At 36.8% G+C, this 23937-nt stretch overlaps 1 non-coding gene across 1 annotated transcript; it reads right to left on the bottom strand.

Moving 5' to 3' along the window:
• Positions 1-1929: 1929 nt before the first annotated feature.
• On the bottom strand, positions 1930-2036 carry LOC131241805 (small nucleolar RNA R71). The gene has a single exon (XR_009169374.1). It is a non-coding gene; the product is annotated as a small nucleolar RNA R71 (small nucleolar RNA).
• Positions 2037-23937: the final 21901 nt, after the last annotated feature.

Genomic DNA, 23937 nt, shown 5'->3' on the forward strand with positions numbered 1-23937 from the left:
CTTCGACTAGTCCAAGATCTGCCTCGACTCATCTAAGTTTGACTCATCTAAGCTCTTCTTTGACTCGCTTAAGCTCCTGCTCGACTAGTCGAGGAAACTTTGACTCAAACTCCAGCAACATCAGATTCTAAACTAAAGTGATCTTCGACCAGTCGAAGGTGGTACTCGACGAGTTAAAGGTAACCCTTGACCAGTCGAGGGTCACACAAATTTTGCGCGGATCGCGTAAATTTGAGGCGGTTTCTGAATTTTTCCATGTCGGTTCGCAAGGAGGCAATGCACAACTATAAATAGGAGTCCCTAGGATGTTCCTAGGTATCTTCTAGGGTTTGAGGAGTGGAGCAAAAGGGTGGAAAAGACATTGTCAAGAGTTTTTCTTCTTCTTCCTTAGTTGTTTTCATGTTTTATTTAAAAGACTTTGGTTCAATCATGTTTATGGTTGGCTAAACCTCTTAGCTAGGGTTAAGAGGTGAAGCTTGTAGCATGATTGGGATGTTTTCTTTGTTTTGATTCATGTTTATGTTGAACTTTATGGATTTTAATTTGATTTTTATGAAATACTTTTAGTTTTTAATGGTTTGTTGTGACTCAAATTACAATAGATCTGCAATAGCTTTGAGTATCTTCTTCTTTCTATTTTGAGATTGTGGGATTAGTAAACTCATTGTTTGCCATCGTCTCCTAGGCATGGTTTGGTGGTGGAATCCCTTCCAACCTTCATAATTCTCCTCCATTAAGAATTAGGTTAATGAAAGTTCAGATTTGATTTGATTGCTTTATCTTTCAATTGGATAGGATGGGACTCCAATTCCAATTGTATTTTTTGAATCAAAGTAAGGTAACATCCCAAGAGCTACAAATGGATCCTTGGCACCCTAGTTCCCACCTTCAAATTTACAAGTTTTAATTACTTCAATCACAATTACTCTCCCAATTAGATTCACATCTTCTTCTATTTCTAGTTCTACTTAATTTCAGAAATGTACAAGTTCAGTCCCTGTGGATTCGACCTCGGTCTTACCGAGATTATTACTACATCGTGACCCTACACTTGGGGTTGTGAACAAGTTTTTAGCGTCGTTGCCGAGGACTAACGATTGTGTTTTTCTGAAATTGATTAGTTTTGGAATTAGGTCAAGATTAGGGTTTATTTGCTTTCTAATTCTAGATTAGGGTTTTTCTGAATTATTTTTAGAAACTAACTTGCTTTTCTATTTTACAGGATCTTAATATAGAAAGCTCTAATTTAGTAACCTCTTTCTAATTCTCTCCCTTTTTTTTCTAGATTTCTTAATTATCTTAGGTTTCTTTCTTTTTATGGTTAGGTTAGATTCTGAAATTGAGGGTTGAGAATGTTTCATGCCCAAGTGGGTTCGTGGCAACACTCGACGTCTCTTAAGTGAAGGAGGACTAATCAAACGGTTGCCTATCTATCACTGGATTAGACACCACTCGATATCCTCAGAGTTAACTGAAGTTATGGCTGCAAATCAACCTGTAAATCCCCTAAATCCTCCTCAACATCTGGTTGAGGAAATTTAGGATGAAAACAACGTACATCGAGCACCCCCGCCTCGTACTTTATGAGATTATTTACAACTAGTGGGGGTGAGCACACCTTCATACATGGTTTTTCCAGAAAATATATGACATATGGACATCAAGCCAGGAGTGGTTCAACTCCTTCCAAAATTCCATGGACTTGAATCTGAAAGTCCATACTTACACTTGAAAGAGTTTGATGAGTTCATAACTGCTTTATATTTTCCCAACGTGTCTGAGGACACGGTCAGGCTGAAACTCTTTCCCATCTCTTTGAAAGAGAAAGCTAAGATGTGGTTGCACTCACTACTTCCATGATCTATTGGTAGATAGAACGACATGACAAGGGAGTTCATAAAAAAATTCTTCCCATATCAGAAGACAAACTCTCTTAGAAAATCGATTATGAACTTTGCCCAAAAGGAAGATGAAACATTCTTCCAATGTTAGGAGCGGTTCAAGGATCTCGTCAGTTCATGCCCACAACACAGTTTTGAAATGTGGCGCATAACAAATTTGTTCTACGATGGGCTGACATCTTCCATACGCTAAATGGTCGAGATAATGTCCAGTGGAGAATTCATTAACAAAGAAGTTAATGATGTGTGAGATTATTTTGACAAGCTTGCTAAAAACACACAATTATGGGACATCTCCCCAAAACCTAGCACCACTTCTAAGCCTACTTAATCAAAGGAGAGGGGCAAAATATATCTCCTGAAAGAGGACGATGATATTAATGCTAAAGTAGCTAATCTCGCAAGAAAACTTAAGGCCATGGAACTTAAGAAGGATAAGGCTAAGGAAACTGTTTGCAGTATTCATGCATGCAACATTCACATAACTAAAAATTGTCTAACAAAACCTACCTTTCAAGAGGTATTGAATGAGCAATCTAATGTCGTGAATAATTATTAAAGACTTTTCAATAGACCCACTTTAAATACATATAATCCTAGTTAGAGAAATCATTCAAACTTCAGTTGGAGGAATAGACAAACTGCTACTCCTCAAGGATTCCTTAACCAATTCCTAAATCAAGGGAAACCTCAAGAGGATCCGGTATTAAAACATATCCAAAATCAAGAGCTTTTTAATTAGGGTATGCTCCAAATCTTTCAAAACCTTACAAAGGCTATACAAGGGCTTGAGACAAATAAATCAACTGGGGAAAATGGGACCCTTCCAGCCCAGCCTCTCCTCAATCCAAAACCGTAAAACGAGGTTAGTGACCCAACCTCTTCAAATTAGATGGAACAAGCTAAATCTATCACCACTCTTAGGAGTGGGAAGACCATTGACAAAACCATTCTGGTTAGGGCTGAAAAGTCCAAGGACCCGGAAGAGGACAACAATGATAGATCTAGCACTGCTCCACAAGAATTAGAACCGAAACCTCAAGGCAAGCATATTGTTTCATTTCCCCAATAGTTGCTTGCACCAAAACCTCTCTATAACTCTCAGGACATTTTATAGATGCTAAAACAAGTGAAGGTCAACATTCCTCTACTGGATGTCGTTAAACAAATACTGTCATATGCCAAATTTCTGAAAGAACTATGCACTACCGAAAGATGACCAAATATTCAAAAGAAAATCTTTTTGACAAAAAAAGTGAGTGCCATCTTAAGATAAGATGTGCCACAAAAGTACAAAGATCCTGATAGCCCAACCATCACTTATGTAATTGGGAACTATTGGATTGAGCACACACTTCTTGCCTTAGGAGTTAGTGTCAATCTGATTCCTTACTCGGTCTACGAACAATTGAATCTAGGTGAATTAAAACCCACCCAGACCACGTTACAACTTTGCTGATCGATCAGTTCATGTGCTGAGAGGGATAATTGAGAGTGTGTTGGTCTAGGTTGACAAATTCTACTTTCCAGTAGATTTTATCATCCCGGATACTCAACCCATCATTGATATGAGCACTCAAATTCTTATCATTCTTAGTTTCCCATTCCTTGCCACATCAAATGCAATTATTAATTGTAGGAATGGTGTCATGAACTTATCTTTTGGAATATGATGTTGGAGCTGAATATCTTTTTCAATACGGACAAATAGTAAGAGGATAATGACGATTCCCACGATATTAACCTGATTGATTCTTTCATGGAAGATAGAGTACTCCTGACTCTATACTCTGACCCTCTAGAGACGTGCTTGGTCCACTCCCCTAACTTAGATGATGATATGATTAGGGAGATGGATGCCTTACTTGATGCTATGCTGGTACTTAAAGCTAATAGGTGGGGGCCACAATTTGAGAAATTATCCCGAACTAATGTAATGCCTTTTCTGTCTAGCTTCAAAGCACCGGAGCTTGATGTAAAATATTTACCCTCTGATTTAAAATGTCTATTTAGGTCAAGATGAGATATACCCAGTGGTGATTTCTTCCCACCTGGAGCAAGAATAGGAGAGTATACTTATCTCTACTCTCATTCAATATAAAGGAGCCCTTGGATGGTCGATGTGGACCTCAAAGGAATTGAACCTTTGATTTGTACTCACCGCATTCATCTTGAGGATAATATGAAGACCTCTCACAACCACAACGTTGATTAAATCCAAATATGAAAGAAGTGGTTAAGGTTGAGATCCTTAAGTTATTAGATGTGGGTATCATCTACCCCAAATCTGACAGTCAATGGGTGAGTCCAACTCAAGTGGTTCCCATGAAATCCGGAATCACCATCATAGCCAATGCCGATAATGAACTCGTACCAACTGGAGTTACCATCGGTTGGAGAATGTGCATTGATTACAAGAAGTTGAATACTATCACGAGGAAGGACCACTTTCCATTGCCCTTCATTGATCAAATCTTGGAAATGCTAGTTGGTCACTCCTACTATTGCTTCCTTGACAGATATTTGGGCTACAACTAGATAGAGATAGCCCTTAAAAATTAAGAAAAGACCACATTCACATGTCCCTTTGGCACCTTTGCTTACTGAGGGATGCCATTTGGACTATGCAATGCCCTCGCTACTTTTCAGTGATGTATGTTGAGTATTTTTTTCTGATATAGTGGAGCAATATTTAGAGGTCTTCATGGACAATTTCTCTGTCTTTAGTCCATCCTTCAGCGAATGTTTAGAAAAATTAAAAAATGTGTTGAAGCGATGTGAGGAAAAAAATTTGGTATTAAATTGGGAGAAGTGCCATTTCATGGTTTGTAAGACCCGTATCTTAACTCGTACCGTTCCGTAAGCCTCCACGGTTCTCCTGGTCAAATTTCGGTGACCTGTAAGCTGTTATTGACATTTACGCACGATCCTGAGTTGTATCCCATATATCAAAGTTAGCTCGACCCGAGGCTTATACCCTAGTGATTGCGCCGTCGCCGCGGTTTTGACGCCGTGTATTACGCGCCGAGGCGATACCCAAGCTAGGAGATGTGGGCCCACGTTCAGTTCGAGAAAAATGCTGCACATTTGCAAACCCAAGAGAACATCACATCAATCCCATCAATCAAGTACACATCATGTTAAGTACAAGCAACCCCCTCAAGTCAACTCTTTCTCTTACACACCCTTACATGTTAAGTACACGTCACTCACCTTTTTACCCATCACTCCCCTTTTCACCCATCACACCCATCCCTCTCCCTTACTACCCTCTCTCTCTCATCTCTCTCCCTCATTCTCCAAGCAACCCACGTCCAACATTTCCATGGGAGAGAGGAGAAGCTAGTGTGGCCCACCTCCTTACCACTCAATCCCACCATCCAAAGACCATCTCCACTGTTGAAATGTATCCCTTGGGGCTCTAGGATGTGTTGATGAAAGAAGTCTAAGAAGAAGCATAGGTGGGTGTTTTTATGATTTGAGGGCCCACATGTGGTGGGACCCATCTTTATGTATGCTTTGTATTAAAGAGGGGCTCATAGTGGTGGGGCCCCCTCCATCCTCGCCGATATCTCTGTCTCTCTCTCTCTCTCTCTCTCTCTCTCTCTCTCTCTTTCTCATGTATTGTGGACCCCACTGTGATGTATGATCCACGCCATCCCATCTGTAAGGCCCACCTTATTGCCCGTCTTCGGGTGGGCCTGGATCTAGGAGAAACATAGATATCAGCTTGGGTCGTGGGACCCTGGGCCACCACATGTACCCAACATGATGTATGGGTTTTATCATCACCATCCACTGATGTGGACCCCTCCATTGCATGTGTTGAATGCACACCGTCCAGCAGCTGTTGCTGCTGGACGTTGGTAAAACATAAATATTAGCTTTCTCTAGAGCTTGTGGGTCCACTCGTGTGGACCCACCTGGTGCAGGTGTTTCATCCTAGCTGTCCATCCATTCTGATAGTGAAGCCCACCTGGTGTAGGTTTTTCACCCAAACCGTCCATCTGGATGGTCAGGGTGGGGTGCACCATGATGTTTGTATATATATATATATATTATATTTATGATGGGCCCCACATGGGACCCACCTGGTATGGGAAGCCGTTGGCTGATGTACCTTACATCAGCTATATTGTTGATATATTGTGTTTCATATCCAGGCCGTTCGTACGAGCCTAGACGGTCCTGTGGGACCCGTACATGAGGTATTTGTTATATCCTAACCATCCATTCACTGAACATGGCCCCACCATGGTAGCGTGTGGGGCCCGCCTTGATTTAATGTAATCCATCCTCACCGTCCAGATCTTGGATGGCAGGAGTGGATTGACTAGTGTACCTCATGTCAGTAGTATTACTGTTGTACTTGTAGCAGCAAGAGCAAGCCCCCTAGGCCATGCCTTAATGTATATGTTGGTTCCACACCGTCCAGATAGTTGGATGGTGGGACCCTCCATTGATGTATTTATTCTATGTCCACGCTGTCTATCAGGTGGACCACACTGCAACCAGTGAGGGGTTGAACGTCTACCATTGAAACCCCTTTTGGGATGTGCAGAAGTTTTAGATCAGTATGTAATTTGTTTTTCCACTTAATCTAGGTCCTTGTGATCGTATGGACAGCTTGGATGGAAAATAAACGTTATGGTGGGCCCATAACCCACAGGTCCCAGGATCGGAATTTGGCGTATGGACGCTAGGAGCCGAGAATGGGGTACTATGGGGGCTGTCAACACTGGATTCGGTGATCAGAAATTTTATGAGCTCGATTTCCGAGTTTGGGGCGTGACATGGTTTGTAAGGGAATTGTTCTTAGACATATCATCTCGTCCAAGAGAATTGAGGTAGATAAGGCTAAAATTAATCTTATATCTAACCTACCTCCACCCAAGAGCATACGAGACATGCGATTCTTAGGACATGCCGGATTCTACAGGAGATTCATAAAGGACTTTAGTCACCTCTCTCATCCTTTGTGCAATATACTTTAAAAGGATGTACCATACGAGTGGATTGAGCAATGCCAAGAAGCTTTCTCTAAACTCAAAGGCATGTTAACTGCCGCACTTATCATGCAGCCACCCGACTAGAACATTCCTTTTGAAATTATGTGTGATGCGTCTGACTATCCTATTGGGGTGGTGTTAGGTCAGCAAAAAGAAAGGAAGCCCTATGTTATTCATTATGCAAGTAGAACTCTAAATCATGCCCAAGTGAATGACTCTACTGTGGAGAAGAAACTCTTAGCCATAGTATTCGCTTTGGAAAAATTTAGATCCTACTTGATAGGGTCTAAATCATCATCTACACTAATCATGCAGCGCTCAAGTACATTCTTTCTAAGAATGATGTTAAGCCCCACTTGATAAGATGGATCCTCCTATTCCAAGAATTTGATTTAGAAATAAAAGACAAAAAAGGAGTAAAGAACGTAGTGGCTGACCATCTTTCACGACTTGATCTTCCTATTTCCCTTGAGACGGCACCCATAAAAGACATGTTCCCTAACGAACAATTGTTTAAAGTCTCACATTTACCTTGGTTTGTTGACATTGCTAATTATCTTGCTATAAGTTTCACGCCGACACATTAGACTACGCAAGATAAGAAAAAATTCATCGCTGAGGTTTGTAAGTTCTTCTGTGATGATTTGTACTTGTTTAAATATTACCCACACCAAATCTTAAGGAGATGTGTGCCAGAAAATGAACACCAAAATTTCATCTCCTTTTGTCACTCTCAGGCCTGTGGTGGTCACTTTTCTGTTAAAAAGACCACGGTCAAAATTCTGTAATGTGGCTTTTACTGGCCCACTATATTTAAGGACACTCATGAGTTTTACAAAGCTTGTGAGTGTTATCAGAAATTAGAAGCATTGTCCCGTCGAAATATGATGCTTTTGAACCCCATTTTGATCATTGAAGCATTTGATTGCTTGGGCATCGATTTCATGGGACCATTCCTCCAATCCTTTGGAAATTTTTATATTTTGCTAGCAATATACTATGTCACTAAATGAGTTGAAGCGATTCCATGCCGGAATAATGACCATCAAACGGTCATTAAGTTCTTAAAAGAAAATATTCTTTCCCGGTTCAAAACGCCTCGAGCGATCATTAGTGATGGGGGCTCACATTTTTGTAATAAGTCATTCACAAACTTAATGAAGAAATATGGCATCTCTCATAAGGTGAGCACTCTATACCACCCACAAACAAGTGGGTAAGTTGAGATTTTCAATAGGGAGATTAAACACATTTTGGAGAAAACGGTTAACCTTGATCGAAAGGATTGGTTAATCCGATTGACCGATGCTTTATGGGCTTACCGTACTGCATTTAAAACCCCTATTGGAATGTCTCCCTTTAGACTTGTCTATGGGAAGGCTTGTTACTTACCTATGGAGTTGAAACATTGGGCCTACTGGGCGATTAAAAATTTGAACTTCAATTCAGACAACACTGGCTTATTGCACAAACTCCAGTTGAATGAACTCGAAGAAATCCGGAATGACACATATGAGAATTCTAGAATTGATAAGGACAGAATGAAGGTATTCATGACTAACACATTCTCAGAAAATCATTCACACCAGGTCAGAAGGTCCGTTTGTACAATTCTCGGTTACATCTCTTTCTAGGAAAACTCCAATCTTGTTGGGTTGGCCCTTTCACCGTTACTAATATCTATCCTCATGAGGCCGTCGAGATTCAGAATTTAAACAATGGCAATGATTTCAAAGTGAATGGACATAGTTTAAAGCCATTTATTGAAAATTTTGATTCAGAGGACATGTCCATACCTCTGAATGATCCTGTTTACCAAGATTGACCTCCTAGTCTGACGGAGGTGTAGTTAGGTTTACTGCTTTCCACTGTTTAGGATAGTTGTTTTATGCTGTTTTAGGATAATTTGCTTATCGTCTGTTCAAGTCTTTTGTGCTAACTCATCTTCACACTGATATTATTGGAAAAGCCTCAAAATTCCTTCTTTAGGTATTATCTTTCCACCACTTCCCTTTTCTTTTCATTGTCTCTTTTGCATTACATGCTTATTTCTTTTACATTGAGGACAATGTAGATTTCAGGTTGGGGATGGGGGATTAGGTAAACTAATCAGTTGTTTTCTTAGTCCTTGAGCAAAAATTGTGAAAAAGTTAAAAAGTTCTGAAAATTATAATTATAAGATGCTTAATGTTGATGATTTATGTCTCTTGAATTCAGTTACTTGGAGATTTCAAAGTTAAGTTCGAATTATTAATCCATGAGTAGAAGTTTTAAACATTGATCGAGTCATGATTTCACATGTCACATTAAAACTTCAGTCAACATTGAATTGTTAACTTGGTGATTATTAAGCATGAAAGAAACCAACCTGAGGAATTTGTCCATCATGTTTGATGAGAAGAGTTGAAAAGAAAGAAAAAATATAATGCTTAGCTAAAAAATAGTTGTCGTTGAAAAAGGCCACCTATTAAAGATCTTTAAAAAGATTGAACATAGTGTGAAAGCCATTAATGGAAAAACCAAAAGCTGGAGAAAAAAAAAAGAGAATTAAAAGATGAACTATAAGGCAAGTTTCATTTTAGGTTTTAGTTGTCCTGAATACTCTTTTGATTATCAATGTTATCATGAAAATGAAGAATTGAACCTTTGATTGTGATAGGTTTAGATTTCATTATGTACCCATGGAACTCAATGTTTGAAATGGTTCTAATTGGAGGATTAATGCTTTGAACTTGATTATGAAATTTGCCGAATGCTAGAGTTTAGGAGAGAATAATGCTCAACATTGATGTATTTTGGAACTCTATTATCTGGATTGTTTTTGAAACCTCTTGAGCTTATGGAAATTTTACAATGGTTCTCGAAATATTTTTTGCATACTTTACTCGGGACTAACAAAATGCTGGTTAGGGATTGTGTTGAGGGTCAAATATTGCATATTATCCCCTATTTATATCTTGGTTTTATGAACATGATACTTCTTAATGTTATATTTTATACATGTTTGTGTTGCAAGGTGAATCTGTGAGCTTGGATTGAAAAGAATGTTAAAAGCATGGATTTAATGCTAAAAAATTACCAAGCCAAAGGTTGGATCTTAGAAGACTAAGAATGAAGAATTCGCATGCCAAAGATCCAAGGAAACTAAGTAATGAAGAGAATCGAAGATTTGAAGTGAATTTGTATGATCTTCGACTAGTCGAAGCTATGCCTCGACTCATCTAAGCTCTTCTTCAACTTATCTAAGCTCCTTCTCAACTAGTCGAGGAAACTTCAACTTAAACTCCAACAACATCAGATTCTAACTTAGCGCAATTTTCAACCATTCGAAGGTGGTTCTTGACGAGTCGAAGGTGGTTCTCGAATAGTCGAAGGTAACCCTCGACCAGTCGAGGGTTACACAGATTTTGCGCAAATTGCATAAATTTGAGGCGGTTTCCAAAATTTTCGAAGTCGATTCACAAGGAGGCATTGAACAACTATAAATAGAAGTCCCTAGGATGTTCCTAGGCATCTTCTAGGGTTTGAGGAGTGGAGCAAAAGGGTGGAAAAGCCATCGCCAAGAGTTTTTCTTCTTCTTTCTTAGTTGTTTTCATGTTTTAATTAAAATACTTTGGTTCAATCATGTCTACGGTTGGCTAAACCTCTTAGCAGGGCTAATAGGTGAAGCTTGTAGCATGATTGGGATGTTTTCTTTACTTTGATTCATGTTTATGTTGAACTTCATGGATTCTAATTTGATTTTTAAGGAATACTTTCAGTTTTTAATGGTTTGTTGTGACTCATATTACAATAGATCTGCAATACCTTTGAGTATCTTCTTCTCCCTCTTTTGAGATTGTGGGATTGGTAATTCCCATTGTTTGCCATCATCTTCTGGGCATGGTTTGGTGATAGAATCCCTTCTAACCTTCACAATTCTCCTCCATTGAGAATTAGGTTAATGAAAGTTCAAAATTTGATGTGATTGCTTTACCTTCCAATTAGATAGGATAGGACTCCAATTCCAATTGTCCTTTTTGAATCAAAGGTAGCATCCCAAGAGGTACAAGTGGATCCTTGGCACCCTATTTCCCACCTTTAAATTTATAAGTTTTAATTACTTTAATCACAATTACTCTCTTAATTACTTTAGAATTAGATTCACATCTTCTTCTAGTTCTAGTTCTAGTTAATGTCAGAAACATACAAGTTCAATCCCTGTAGATTCGATCTCGGTCTTATTGAGATTATTACTACATCGCGACCCTACACTTCGGGTTGTGAATAGGCATGACTTGGTCAAAAATTGAAATTATGAAATGGTAGGAATGTATATGAAAGGATCAAATGAACATTCAAGCGATGAAGAGTTCTTAGATGATCTTTTGATTGAAGAATTGTTTGCTAAAAAAAAAAAAATTAGAATCACACTCATTTTAAGCTGAATGAAGGAATTAAGGATGAGGTTCCACATGAAGTGGATAAGCAACCAAATTTGGAAACACCTTAGAGGCAATGTCTGAATTCAATCATTTAATTTGGCTCGTTTCCATCGATTACTTTGGATTGTAATATGGTGATGATATTGTTATTATGTTTTCAAGGTAAACAATCTCAACCAAGTACGATGGAAGGAAATGTGGAAGAGTTAGGCCCTCTGATAATCATATAGCATTGATCATTTGATTTCAAGGAGGAAGCCAAAAATGTGTCGCTCATTATAGTCAAATTAGGGTCCCCTTTTAAAAAATAATTATTAAAAGATGACTCTCACAATGACTCAATATTTGAACCCATTGTATATCTCTGTTCACCTAGAATGGTGTCTGACCACTCGAGTTCTGGTCAATAACGGAGCTATTGTTAACATTGCCCCAGTCAGAATGATGGCTAAATTGGAAAAGACTCAAGATAATATTATCCCGATTGAGGTCACAATGAGTTATTTTGCTGGAGGAGTAACTCAGACACATGTTGTTTTACCGGTCAAATTAATGGAGAGAACCAAGAAGATGTTGGCCGCTTTCTTTGCAATCGAAACTTTATCAAATTAAAATGCTTTGCTTGGGCAATATTGGATTCATTCATTCTCGTACATTCCATCATCACTACATCAGTTCGTGACCTTTTAGACTCAAGATAAAGTAGAATTGGTTTTGACTAGTAAAAAACTATTCTTAGCCAGGTTTAATGTAATCGATGCTTATTTTTATGGAAATGAGATCAGACCGATATGATTTACTAGACGAGACGAGAATGGTAAACCAACTGGAATTGATGTCAGACTTAATCCCGATAAAGTCATATAGGATATTGCTATCATGATTCGATAAAATAAAGATTTTTTGAAGACTATAATTCCATTTCATCTGACTACAAAGTATACAATTAAAGAAATTACATGATGGGTCGATCATCGGTTAAGGCCGAGTTCACAACTAGCATGTGGCAGCTCGAGGAGAGTCCGCGAGATCATGATATTGGGTGTTTTGTTGATATGTCCGAAGTGACAGTACCGACTGATCACGTAACTAAAGATGGTACTAAAATAAAGGATTTGAAGTTAGATCCAGAGAAATTGAATGATTCTCAAGCTCAAGTTCAAGATCCTTTATTAGAGGCAAACTTGAGAATGAAACAATATCCCAAGCCTATTTTTATTAATGGATTATTAAATTCTGAAATACCGGCTGAACTCATTAAATTACTTAAAGAGTTCACCGATTACTTTGCTTGTGGCTATCATGAGTTGTCTGGATTAAACCAACATTTGGTTGAATATTGGCTATCCATGAAATAAGGCTATCAGCCACATAAACGGACGCCTCTAGCAAATGACACAAAAGATAAATGAAGAAATCGAGCGAATTTTGAAATCAGGTTTCATTAAACCAATCAAATATGCTGAACGGATGTTAAACATAGTGCATGTTATCAAGAAGAATGGTAAGCTTAGAACATGCATTGATTTTCAGAATTAAAATCGAGGCGCACAAAAGGATGAGAACCCTGTATATATGAACGACCAGCTAATCGATCTGGTTGTTGGACATCAAATGGTATCCATTATTGTTCACCACCCCAAGTATAGGGTTGCGATGTAGTAATAATCCCAGTAAAATCGAAGTCGAATCCACAGGGACTGAATCTTGTACGTAATCTGGAAGTAACCTAACTAGAAGTAAAAGAAGATGTAATCTAAATCAAGGAAAATTAAGAGAATAATGATGAAATATTTAACTAAAACTTGTAAAATTCAAAGGTGGAAAACTAAGGTTTCTAAGGATCCACTTGTAGAGATCAGGGGGATTTATACTTGATTCATGAACACAACTGGAATCAAAGTCCTATCTTCATCCAGTCGGAGGATATAATATTAAAAATCTAATATGAACTTCCTTTAATCTAGTTTTTAAGAGATGAGAGTTGTGGGAATTAGACATGTTTCCATCACAAAACCATGCCCTTGAGACAAAGCAAACAACAGAATTTAGCTAATCCACAACCAATCTAAGAGAGTTATGAACGTAGGGAAGGATTCTAACATCCAACCATGTCCATGAGACGATGATGAACAACGACCATAACCTCTATTCATGCATGGAAAATACTCAAAGATATTGTAGATCCATTGTAATTTAAGTCACAACAAACCATTAAAAACTACGAATATTTCATATAATCAAACTATAATCAATGAGAGTTCATAATCATGAATTTAAGCCGTAGAAACTACCCCATCGCTACAAGCTTCACCTCTTAGCCCTAGCTAAGAGGTTTAGCCAGACACGATCAAGCTAAAATCTCTTAAAAACATAAGGGAAGAGGAAAAAGAACTGAAGATGAAGGATGGGAAGAAGGATGGATGGCTAGCCGTCCACTTCTCTCTCTCTCTTTCTCCACTCTTTCACGTCTCAAAGATAACTTTCTCTGCCTTCTCTTCTCTTTTATATAGGGTAGGTCATTCTGAATACATAATTCAATTAGAAGTGAATGAATGAGCCTAGATTGACCATAAGGTAGGATATTCTGAATACATAATTCAATTAGATCATTTTATAAGTGAATAGATTGTTTCTCGACTAGTCTTAGACTCTGTTTGACTAGTCCTAGCACTGCCATGACCAGTCTAAGAAATTCCTCAACTAGTCCTAAATTTTTTACAAATTTTAAATTTTTTTGTTAAGCCTCGATCAGTCCTAGAGACTGCTCGACCGATCATGTGAACAGTGCTCAACTCGTTCTCGACCAGTCCTGCAGCCTCGACTCAAAGTCCAGCAACCAAATCTGGTTCCACATGACCAGTTGTGGACAGGTCACGACTAGTCGAGGAGGTCCCTTGACCAGTCGCGCAGGGCATACGACCAGTCGTGAAGCGACTTTCTCTTATTGTGCTCAAAATTTCAAAAATCTATTGGTCCTATGACCAGTCGTGGTGTCCTCAAGACCAGTCGTGAACGCGATTTCTTCACTTATAAATAGAGCATGAATTTCAGAGTTTTCATTCAACTCAAGCTAAATCAATACGCCACTCTAAGAGATAAGTTAGTGATCTTTTTAAGCTATATTTTCTCATTTAATATTCTCTTTTATTAGCTTTCTTTGCATTTAATTTTGAATTTCTGCATTCCAATTTTATTTGAAAAAGGGATTAAAGTATTCCCATTTCTTGGAATCAAAATCAAATCAAGCTAGCCCAATGTGCTTTAAATCTAAAATCAATTTAGAACTTAGAACCATTTCATAAGTGAGTTTGGACATTGAACTTCTACTCCGATTTGGTTCTTTCAGGCTTCATCAAAAAGAGAATATCCAGGTATTTTACATTATTGCAAATTTTTGTATTTTGGTTTCATTGAGAATGTGCCAGAAAAATCTCTCTGTTTTGGTTTGTCTGAGGTGATCTAGAAAACTTAGAGTGTGGGTTTTTTGAATTGTGTAAGTTTACTTAAAAGATACAATTGTGAGGGTTTTAGGTGAACCTGGAAAAACTTGTTTTCATAGTGAACGCTAACATCCACTGTGTGTGGATATTAGGAGTGGAGTAGTTATGTGGCTATCTTTCTAAACAGTTAGTGTACACACAAGCGAACCACTATAATTTCTGGTCTTGTGGATTGATTGTTTATTTCTTTTTGTGGATGATTGTAATTTCCCTTTTTGCATTGTGGAGAATGTTGTAATTTCTTTTATGCAAGTGTGGAGAATGTTGTAATAGCGTAGATTTCTTTCCTTGTTATTTATTTCTTTATTCCTCTGTATCAGTTTGAGTTTTTGATACACAAACCGTTCTAGTAAGGTTGTCCTGCCATAAACCCTTGGTTTTTATGGTGTAAGGTTGTCCTTAGAACAACATCTGTATCAACCTCTCAATACTCGTTCATTTGAGGTTGTCTTTAAATTCAGCATTGTGGGATTGTCTATTGCTATCTGTATTTAATTTATTTAAATTTCATTGTTATTTTTTAATTTGGCATAGTCCTATTCACCCCCCCTCTAGGACATATAGCTCGGCCTTTTCAAGTGGTATTAAAGCCTAATAGCTCGTTTTAATTGTTATTTCTTTTTGGATTAATTTCCTGAGCTAATCGATCTGAGGTTTGTAAGATGTCAAATTTTGATAGCCTATCAGTCACTAGGCCTCCACCATTTGATGACTCAAATTATGCCTATTGGAAAGCCAGGATGAGAATTTTCTTAAAATCCATGGATGAGAGTGTGTGGCAAGCCACAGTGACTGATTGGACCCCTTCAACCACTGAAGTAACTGGCATTGATGGATCCAAAACTATGAGAGTTACACCTTACTTCTCTTGGACCTCACTTCAGAAAAGTGAGAGTAGTGCCAATGTAAAAGCACTAAATGCAATCACTTGCGCACTATCACCAGATGAATTCAAAAGAATTATATCTTGTGATACTGCAAAGCAAGCTTAGGATATTTTAGAAATGACACATGAGGGAACATTAATTGTCAAGAAATCTAAAGTCCAAATCCTCACAACCAAATTTGAGGAAATATGTATGGAGGAAAGTGAAACTTTCATGGACTTTTATACTAGATTAAATGACATTGTTAAATTTATGTGGGGTCTTGGTGATAAAATTCCAGAAAATAAAGTCTGTGCAAAGATACTACGCTCCGTACCTGAACGGTTCAATTCAAAGATGACTGCGATCCAGGAACTTTGTGATATGGACAATATGAGGGTAGAAGAATTAGTTGGGTCATTACAGACCTATGAGTTAAACTTTAAAGCTCCTAAAGGTAAATCCATCCCCCTTAAATTTTTTAAATGTATTTCTCAAGAAAATAGTAATTCTGATTTAGAAAATTTTAAAGATGATATGACCCTTTTAGCTAAAAAGTTTTATAAGATTTTCAAAAGTAAAAAGAGGGTTGATTTTCAAAAATCTAATGATAAGAAAAGATCTAAATCTAAAACTTAGAAATCTTTAAAAGATAGTCAATGTTACAACTGCCATGAATATGGGCATTTAGCGAACAAGTGTCCTAAAAAGGACAGACCTAAAAAGAAAGGTATGTTGGCTACTTGGGATGAATCTTTTGGCACTGAAGCCTCTTCTAAATCAGAAGATTCTGAAACTGAGTTGGGTAATGAAGTTAAAGCCTTTATGACTCTAACCAATTTCACATTTTCAGATAATGATGATTCAACTAGTGAAGAAAATCTGAATAGTGATCATGAAAATGAAGAAGATCTTCAAGATGCTTACAATGCCCTATACAAGGAAAGTCGTAAAATTGTGGTAAGACTAAAACTTCAGAAAGAAAAGTTTTCGAAGCTTAAAGAAAATTTTGATACTCTTGTTTTAGAAAAATCTCACATTTCAGATTGTTTTGAAAAAACTAAATGTAATTTAGATTTCAAAGCCTCCCTTATTGAAAATCTAAAATCTGAAAATGAAAAACTAAAACTTGAAGTCTCTTTACTTTTAAGTTTAAAGGATACATGGAGGTATGCCCAAGGTGATCCAAAGTTAGAAAAACTATTATCCGGATCCAGAAAATGTGGCAACCGATCCAATTTGGGCTACGACAAAAATATTCCTCCCAAACATAAGAATACTCTTCCTAAGTTTGTGAAAGGAAGTCTTCAAACTCAAAAGGGAAAAGTTCAAATCAAAATTATTCTAAAAATGCTAAAACTTTTCAATCATTAAAACCTAAAAGCAACCATATCAACTATAAAAATCAGAATCGTAATCCTTTAGCTGAGAAAATTGTTGATTTACTTAAGGAGCTCTTAAAATCTAACTCAAAGGGTCGGTCTTATATCAACTACAAACACAAGAAGACCAACTATACTCCTAAACCCAAAACTGTAATGAAATGGGTTCCTAAGGTTACTTGCTTGGTTGCCCACACGGCTTTCAAAGCTTCAAGCCATTCAAAGTGGTACCTAGACAGTGGATGCTCCAGGCACATGACTGGTGACAAAGTTTTATTCACCAATCTTAAAGACATGATTGATGGTTCAGTCATATTTAGTGATGGTAGCAATTGCAGGATTATTGGTCAAAGTACGGTTCAACTTTCTAACCTCCCTCTATTTGAGAATTTTTTATATGTAGAAGGTTTAAAATAGAACTTATTAAGCATTTCTCAAATATGTGATAAAAATCATAACGTGAAATTTTCTAACCTAGGTGTGAAATTTTAAATAAAAATGGTTCTGTAATATTAACTCGTCGCAGAACTTCTGAAAATTGCTATATTGTTAGTGATTCTAGCTCATCTAATTTATCGTGTTACATGGTCCATACCGATGAGACCGAGTTATGGCATAAACGCATTGGACATGTACACTATCGTAACTTGTATAGATTGAGCAAAAGAGAGTTAGTAAGAGGCCTATACAAAATACAAAAAATAGATAAAATATGTGGCAAATGCCAGATTAGTAAGCAAACTAGGAGTTCTCACAAAAAAGTAGACTCCGATGCCACATCTAAACCGCTCGAACTCCTCTATATGGATCTTATTGGACCAACTAGAATGGAGAGTCGAGGTTGTAAAAAGTATATTCTAGTAATCATTAATGACTTTTCCAGATATACTTGGGTAGTCTTCTTAAGAGACAAATAAAAAACTTTCAATAAAGTTAAAAGGGTACTTAGATGTATCCAAACTGAAAAAGAGGCTCAAGTTTGTAAGATCCGTAGCGATCATGGATCAGAATTTGAGAATAACGATTTTGAGAAGTTTTGCAGTGATCAGGGAATATCACATGAATTCTCTGTGCGCAAAATACCGCAACAAAATGGTATAGTAGAAAGAAAAAATAAAGTGCTTCAAGAAATGACAAATGTAATGCTAAATAGTATGAAGATTCTTAAAAATCTTTAGGTCGAAGCCCTAAATACTGTATGTTATATAATTAAACGTGTTTATACTAGAAAATCAAACTGTAAAATGGCTTATGAAATATGGTTTGATAAGAAGCCTATTGTCAAATACTTTCGAGTTTTTGACCGCAAGTGTTACATTTTATGTGACCGAGAAAATTTGGATAAGTTTGACACCAAAAGTGATAAAGGGGTATTTTTAGGGTATGCTCTGAATAGTCGAGCATATCGGGTTCTTAATAAGAGAACCGATGTAATTCAAGAATCTATTAACGTGATTATTGATGATCACTTGAATACACCTGTCTCAAGTTCAGATAATGATGAAGTACTTCTAATTGATAAACCAGATTCTTCATCAAGTCAAAATAACTCTGAACTGAGAACTATTAAAGACCATCCAACTAATCAAATTCTTGGAAACCCTCTCACTGGTATACACACTCGTAGACAACTAGAAGATGTGTGTAACTACGTGTGCTTTACATCCCAGATAGAACCGGCTAACGTAAAAGAATCTCTTACTGACGAAAACTGGAAAGTTACGATGCAAGAAGAGCTTAATCAATTTGTTAGAAATGACGTTTGGTACTTAGTTCCTAGGTCAAAGGTAAACATATTGTTGGAACTAAGTGGATTTTCAAAAATAAGTCTGATGAACTTGATAAAATAATTCGAAACAAGGCTAGACTGGTTATACAAGGGTACACTCAAATTGAAGGCATCGATTATGATGAAACCTTTGCCCCAGTAGCTCATCTTGAATCAATCGAACTATTTATATCCATTGCTTACTTTAGAAAGTTCAAAATATATCAAATGGATGTAAAGAGTTCTTTTTTAAATGATAATTTGCATGAAAAAGTGTATGTTGAACCACCAACGAGTTTTAAAGACCTAAGAATACTGATCATGTCTATCGCCTAAAAAAGGTTCTCTACGGTTTAAACAAGCTCCTAGGGCATGGTATGAAAAATTGACTAAGTTTTTACTAAGTCATAACTTTATAATGGGAAGTGTTGATAAGACTTTGTTTGTAAAGAAACATAATGATTACATTTTAATAGTACAAATTTATGTTGATATATTATTTATGGATCTACTTGTGCTAACATGATTGTTGAATTTGCAAATCTTATGAAATCTAAGTTCAAAATGAGCATGGTTGGGGAATTGAATTATTTCCTAGGGTTGCAAGTTAGACAGCAACCTGATGGTTTTTTTATTTCTCAAACAAATATGCTCTGAACTTAGTTAAAAAGTTAAGATTTGAGAATGGAAAAAATTTTGATACTCTTATGAGTATGACTCTAAAACTCTCAAAGGACTCTACAGGCAAGAAAGTGGATCCTAAATTGTATCATAGTATAATAGGTAGTTTGCTGTATTTAACTACGAGTCGACCTGATATTGCATTAAGCATAGGGATTTGTGCTAGATATCAATCTGACCCTTAAGAGTCACATTTAACTGTCGTTAAGTGGATTACACGATATGTCGCAAGTTCAGCTAATCTGGGTCTTTAGTATCCACATGATACTAGTGTTCAATTAGCTAGTTACACTGCTACTGATTGGGCTGGTAACGTTGATGATAGGAAATCAACCAGTGGTGGTTGTTTCTATGTTAGAAGCTGTTTAGTTTCTTGGCAGAGTAAGAAACAAAGTTTCGTATCGCTCTCTACCGCTGAGGCTGAATATATTGCAGCAGGTAATGCATGCATTCAGCTTATATGGATGAAAAGAATGTTAAGCGATTATGGAATTACACAGGACTCTATGGTTTTATATTGTGATAATTCCAGTGCAATTAGTATATATAAAAATCCAATCTAGCATTCATGAACCAAGCACATTGACATTAGATATCACTACATTCATGAGTTAGTGGAAGAAAAGACAATTACTTTGGAATACATTCCGACCGTGACTTAACTTGCTGACATTTTCACGAAACTGCTCGACAAAAGCAGGTTTTCTAAATTGAAATTTGATCTTAGTATGTGAAATTTGAATTGATTATTCATGTATTTTTGTATTATAATGTATATACTTGTTAGTTTGAATGTTTAAATTTCAAAATTTAATGAAAAATGCACATTTTTGGCTGTGCACGACCAGTCGAGTACATACTCGACTAGTTATGGCACGACTGGTCGAGCATGTACTCGACTAGTCGTGTAGCATGGGTTTAATGTTTATTTGGAGGAAAAAATCCTTTTTTCTTTATTTAGGTTTCTTCTCCAACAGGTCCTAGCTCGATCGATCGAACCCATCTCTATTGTTCTTCAAGGTTAATGCTTTATTTCCATTTTCCTTATAGATTCAAGTTCATATCACTTCTTTATCTTTAGAGTGATTTATTTTTTGTTTCATTGAGGTTTTTGGAGTTTTCTTCTCCAAAATCTGATTTTGAGAAAATATCTTTTGCAACCTTTTGATTCCTTGATTTCCTGGTTGCAAATGGAAGGTAGAGGCAAAAAGAAAAGTTCTCATGGTCCTTCAACATCTAGATCGACACCTATCACAAGGCACCACCTTCGGTCACTCGAAGATGATCCCTCCTATGCGTGGGATTTAAGGTTGCGCAATGTTAAAGTTGAACGACCTGTTCATGTTGAACATCTTGCTCCATTTGAAACCCTTCCTCTTCTCCAATATGTAGGAAGGGCTAACATTCTACATTGGGGTGGGCCGGGATACCGGTCTATTGCGCAAGGTATTTATGCATGTATTTCTGATTTTTCAACTGAAAATTTAACTTTTATTATAGCAACTAGAGAAGGTCCATTTGAAGTAAACCGACATCTAATTTCTGGCCTAATGGACATACCTGTCAATGATAAAGGTATTTCAATTAGCACTCTAGTAGCTAAACCATTTGAATCAAAAAAACATATGCTTACTAGAGCATTGTGCAATATAGATGCGCAATGGAGTCAAAATGGGAATGCACTTGCTTCAAAGTATTTGTTACCCAGATACAGGTTCCTTCACAGGATATTTATTTCAAATCTTTATCCATGTTTTGGTAACAAAACCAAACTCACCTCTTTCATGGTTTAGATTCTTCATTCCATCATCTCTGGTATATCAGTATGTCTTCCTTCTTTAATCTGTCATTCCATCATACAATTCTGTCTCCATCTTAGACATAGTGATATCCCTTTTGCATATCTTATGACTGTGTTGGCTACCCATATGTTAGTGACTATGCCTATTGGAGAGGCTTCTATTCAACACCTACTCGTCAACAACTCAAATATAAACAAGATGAATTTGAGGTTGGCCACAGGCCAAGTTAATGTAGGTGCTGGTGGAATTGATGCCGCAAATGAAGAAGAAGGTGGTGATTTACCTCCAGATGACATTAACATGGATGATATCTTTGATGAGATCGAATTAGATTCTGAGGCTGATCCTAATTATCACCCTTCTGATTTCGCTGAGAGGTTAAATTCTCTTAAGGAATAGGTGGCTCAGATTCGTGTAACCTAGGATTCGTAATTTTCTTATATGCGTAAATATATAAGGCACATTAATAAGGGTTTACATCAAATTGATCCATCTATTCCTACTCCCTCTTCAGGATCTGATTAGTATTTTCTAATCTTGGTTTGTAATAACTTTAATGATACTTGAATTTCTTTTGTCTTGTGAGGTTATACTTGACTTAACTTGGTAGTACTTGGTTGAACTTGGTTTACATATGACTTGCTTATGGATTTAATATGTTGACTATTTTGATCATTTTTTCCTCAATACTCTTCTTATTTTTCCTTCTTTATCTAATTCCACTTCTAATTCTTGATTCCTTCCTTTGTCATATTGTGACAAAAAGGGGGAGAATTTTGGCATGTTTAATATATGGTGATTGTGGTATATTGGTATATGGCATGTGGATTGTATATGGATGTGGATTATGGATGAATTAATTGTGAATGATTCTATTTTGGTGAAGGGAAATTAAGTAAGGGGGAGTATTGTTGGTGGAATTGATGCAAATTGATAACTGGTGCATGATTCTTTGTGCGTATAATGCTTATGTTTGTATGGAGTGTGTTTTGTCACAAATTTGACAAAGGGAGAGATTGTAGGTGCTATAGTTTCTAGCTCTTGTAATTGTCAAAATTTGTAGTGCCAAAACCTCTCTTGGAATCTGTGTCTTGTATAGCACATTTACAAAATGAAGTCTGTGCATCTCTTACGGACAAGGGTCTTTAGTTCAAAAACTTCAAAGGTAAGATTACTTGTTCATGTTCATGTACAACATTAATTGTGAATTCAAGCTTTTAAGCTTCAAGAGTTCAAGATTTTCAAAGCTTCGTACAAGTTAAGACAACGTTCTTAGATTTTGATACTCAAGTTCAAGCTTCAACGTTAGTCAATTTCAAGCTTCAAAAGACTCAAGTTCAAGCTTCATCCTATGATAAGATCCCAAGCTTTACGAACTTCAAAGAACCACTATCAACTGAAGAAAAAGAAGTTTCAATGATCATACATCATGTATAAGGTATGAATGACCCTAAATTGACCATAGGGTAGATCATTCTGAATATATAATTCAATTAGATCATTTTATAGGTGAATAGACTGTTTCTTGACTAGTCTTGGACTCTATTCGACTAGTCCTAACACTGGCACGACTAGTCCAAGAAATTCCTCGACTAGTCCTAAGTTTGTTATAAATTTTTAATCTTTTTTTAAGCCTCGACCAGTCCTGGAGACTGCTTGACCGATCATGTGAACAGTGCTCGACTCGTTCTCGACCAATCTTGTAGCCTCGACTCAAAGTCCAACAATTAAATCTAGTTCCACACGATCAGTCGTGGAGGTCCCTCGACCGATCCTGCAGGGCATACAACCAGTCGTGGAACAACTTTCTCTATTGGTCCTATGACCAGTCGTGGTGTCCTCAAGACCAGTCGTGAACGTGATTTCTTCACTTATAAATAAAGCACGAATTTCAGAGTTTTTCATTCAATTCAAGCTAAATCAATACGCCACTCTGAGAGATAAGTTAGTGATCTTTTTAAGTTATATTGTGCCCATTTAATATTCTCTTTTATTAGCTTTCTTTGCATTTAATTTTGAATTTTTGCATTCTAATTTTATTTGAAAGAGGGATTGAAGTATTCCCATTTCTTGGAATCAAAATCAAATCAAGCTAGCCCAAGGTGTTTTAAATCTAAAATCAATTTAGAACCTAGAACCATTTCATAAGTGAGTTTGGACATTGAACTTCTACTCCAATTTGGTTCTTCCAAGCTTCATCAAAAATAGAATATCCAGGTATTTTACATTATTATAAATTTCTGTATTTTGGTTTCACTGAGATTGTGCTAGAAAAATCTCTTTATTTTTGGTTTGTCTGAAATGATCCAGAAAACGCAGAGTGTGGAGTTTTTGAATTGTGTAAGCCCACTTGAAAGACACAATTGTGAGGGTTTTAGGTGAACTTGGAAAAACTTATTTTCATAGTGAACGCTAATATCCACTCTGTGAGGATATTAAGAGTGGAGTAGTTGTGTGGCTATCTTTCTAAACAGTTGGTGTACACACAAGCGAACCACTATAATTTCCGGTCTTGTGGATTGATTGTTTATTTCTTTTTGTGGATGATTGTAATTTTCCTTTTTGCATTGTAGAGAATGTTGTAATTTCTTTTATGCAAGT

This window comes from Magnolia sinica, chromosome 3 (genome assembly GCF_029962835.1).
Source record: "Magnolia sinica isolate HGM2019 chromosome 3, MsV1, whole genome shotgun sequence".
Taxonomy (NCBI): domain Eukaryota; kingdom Viridiplantae; phylum Streptophyta; class Magnoliopsida; order Magnoliales; family Magnoliaceae; genus Magnolia; species Magnolia sinica.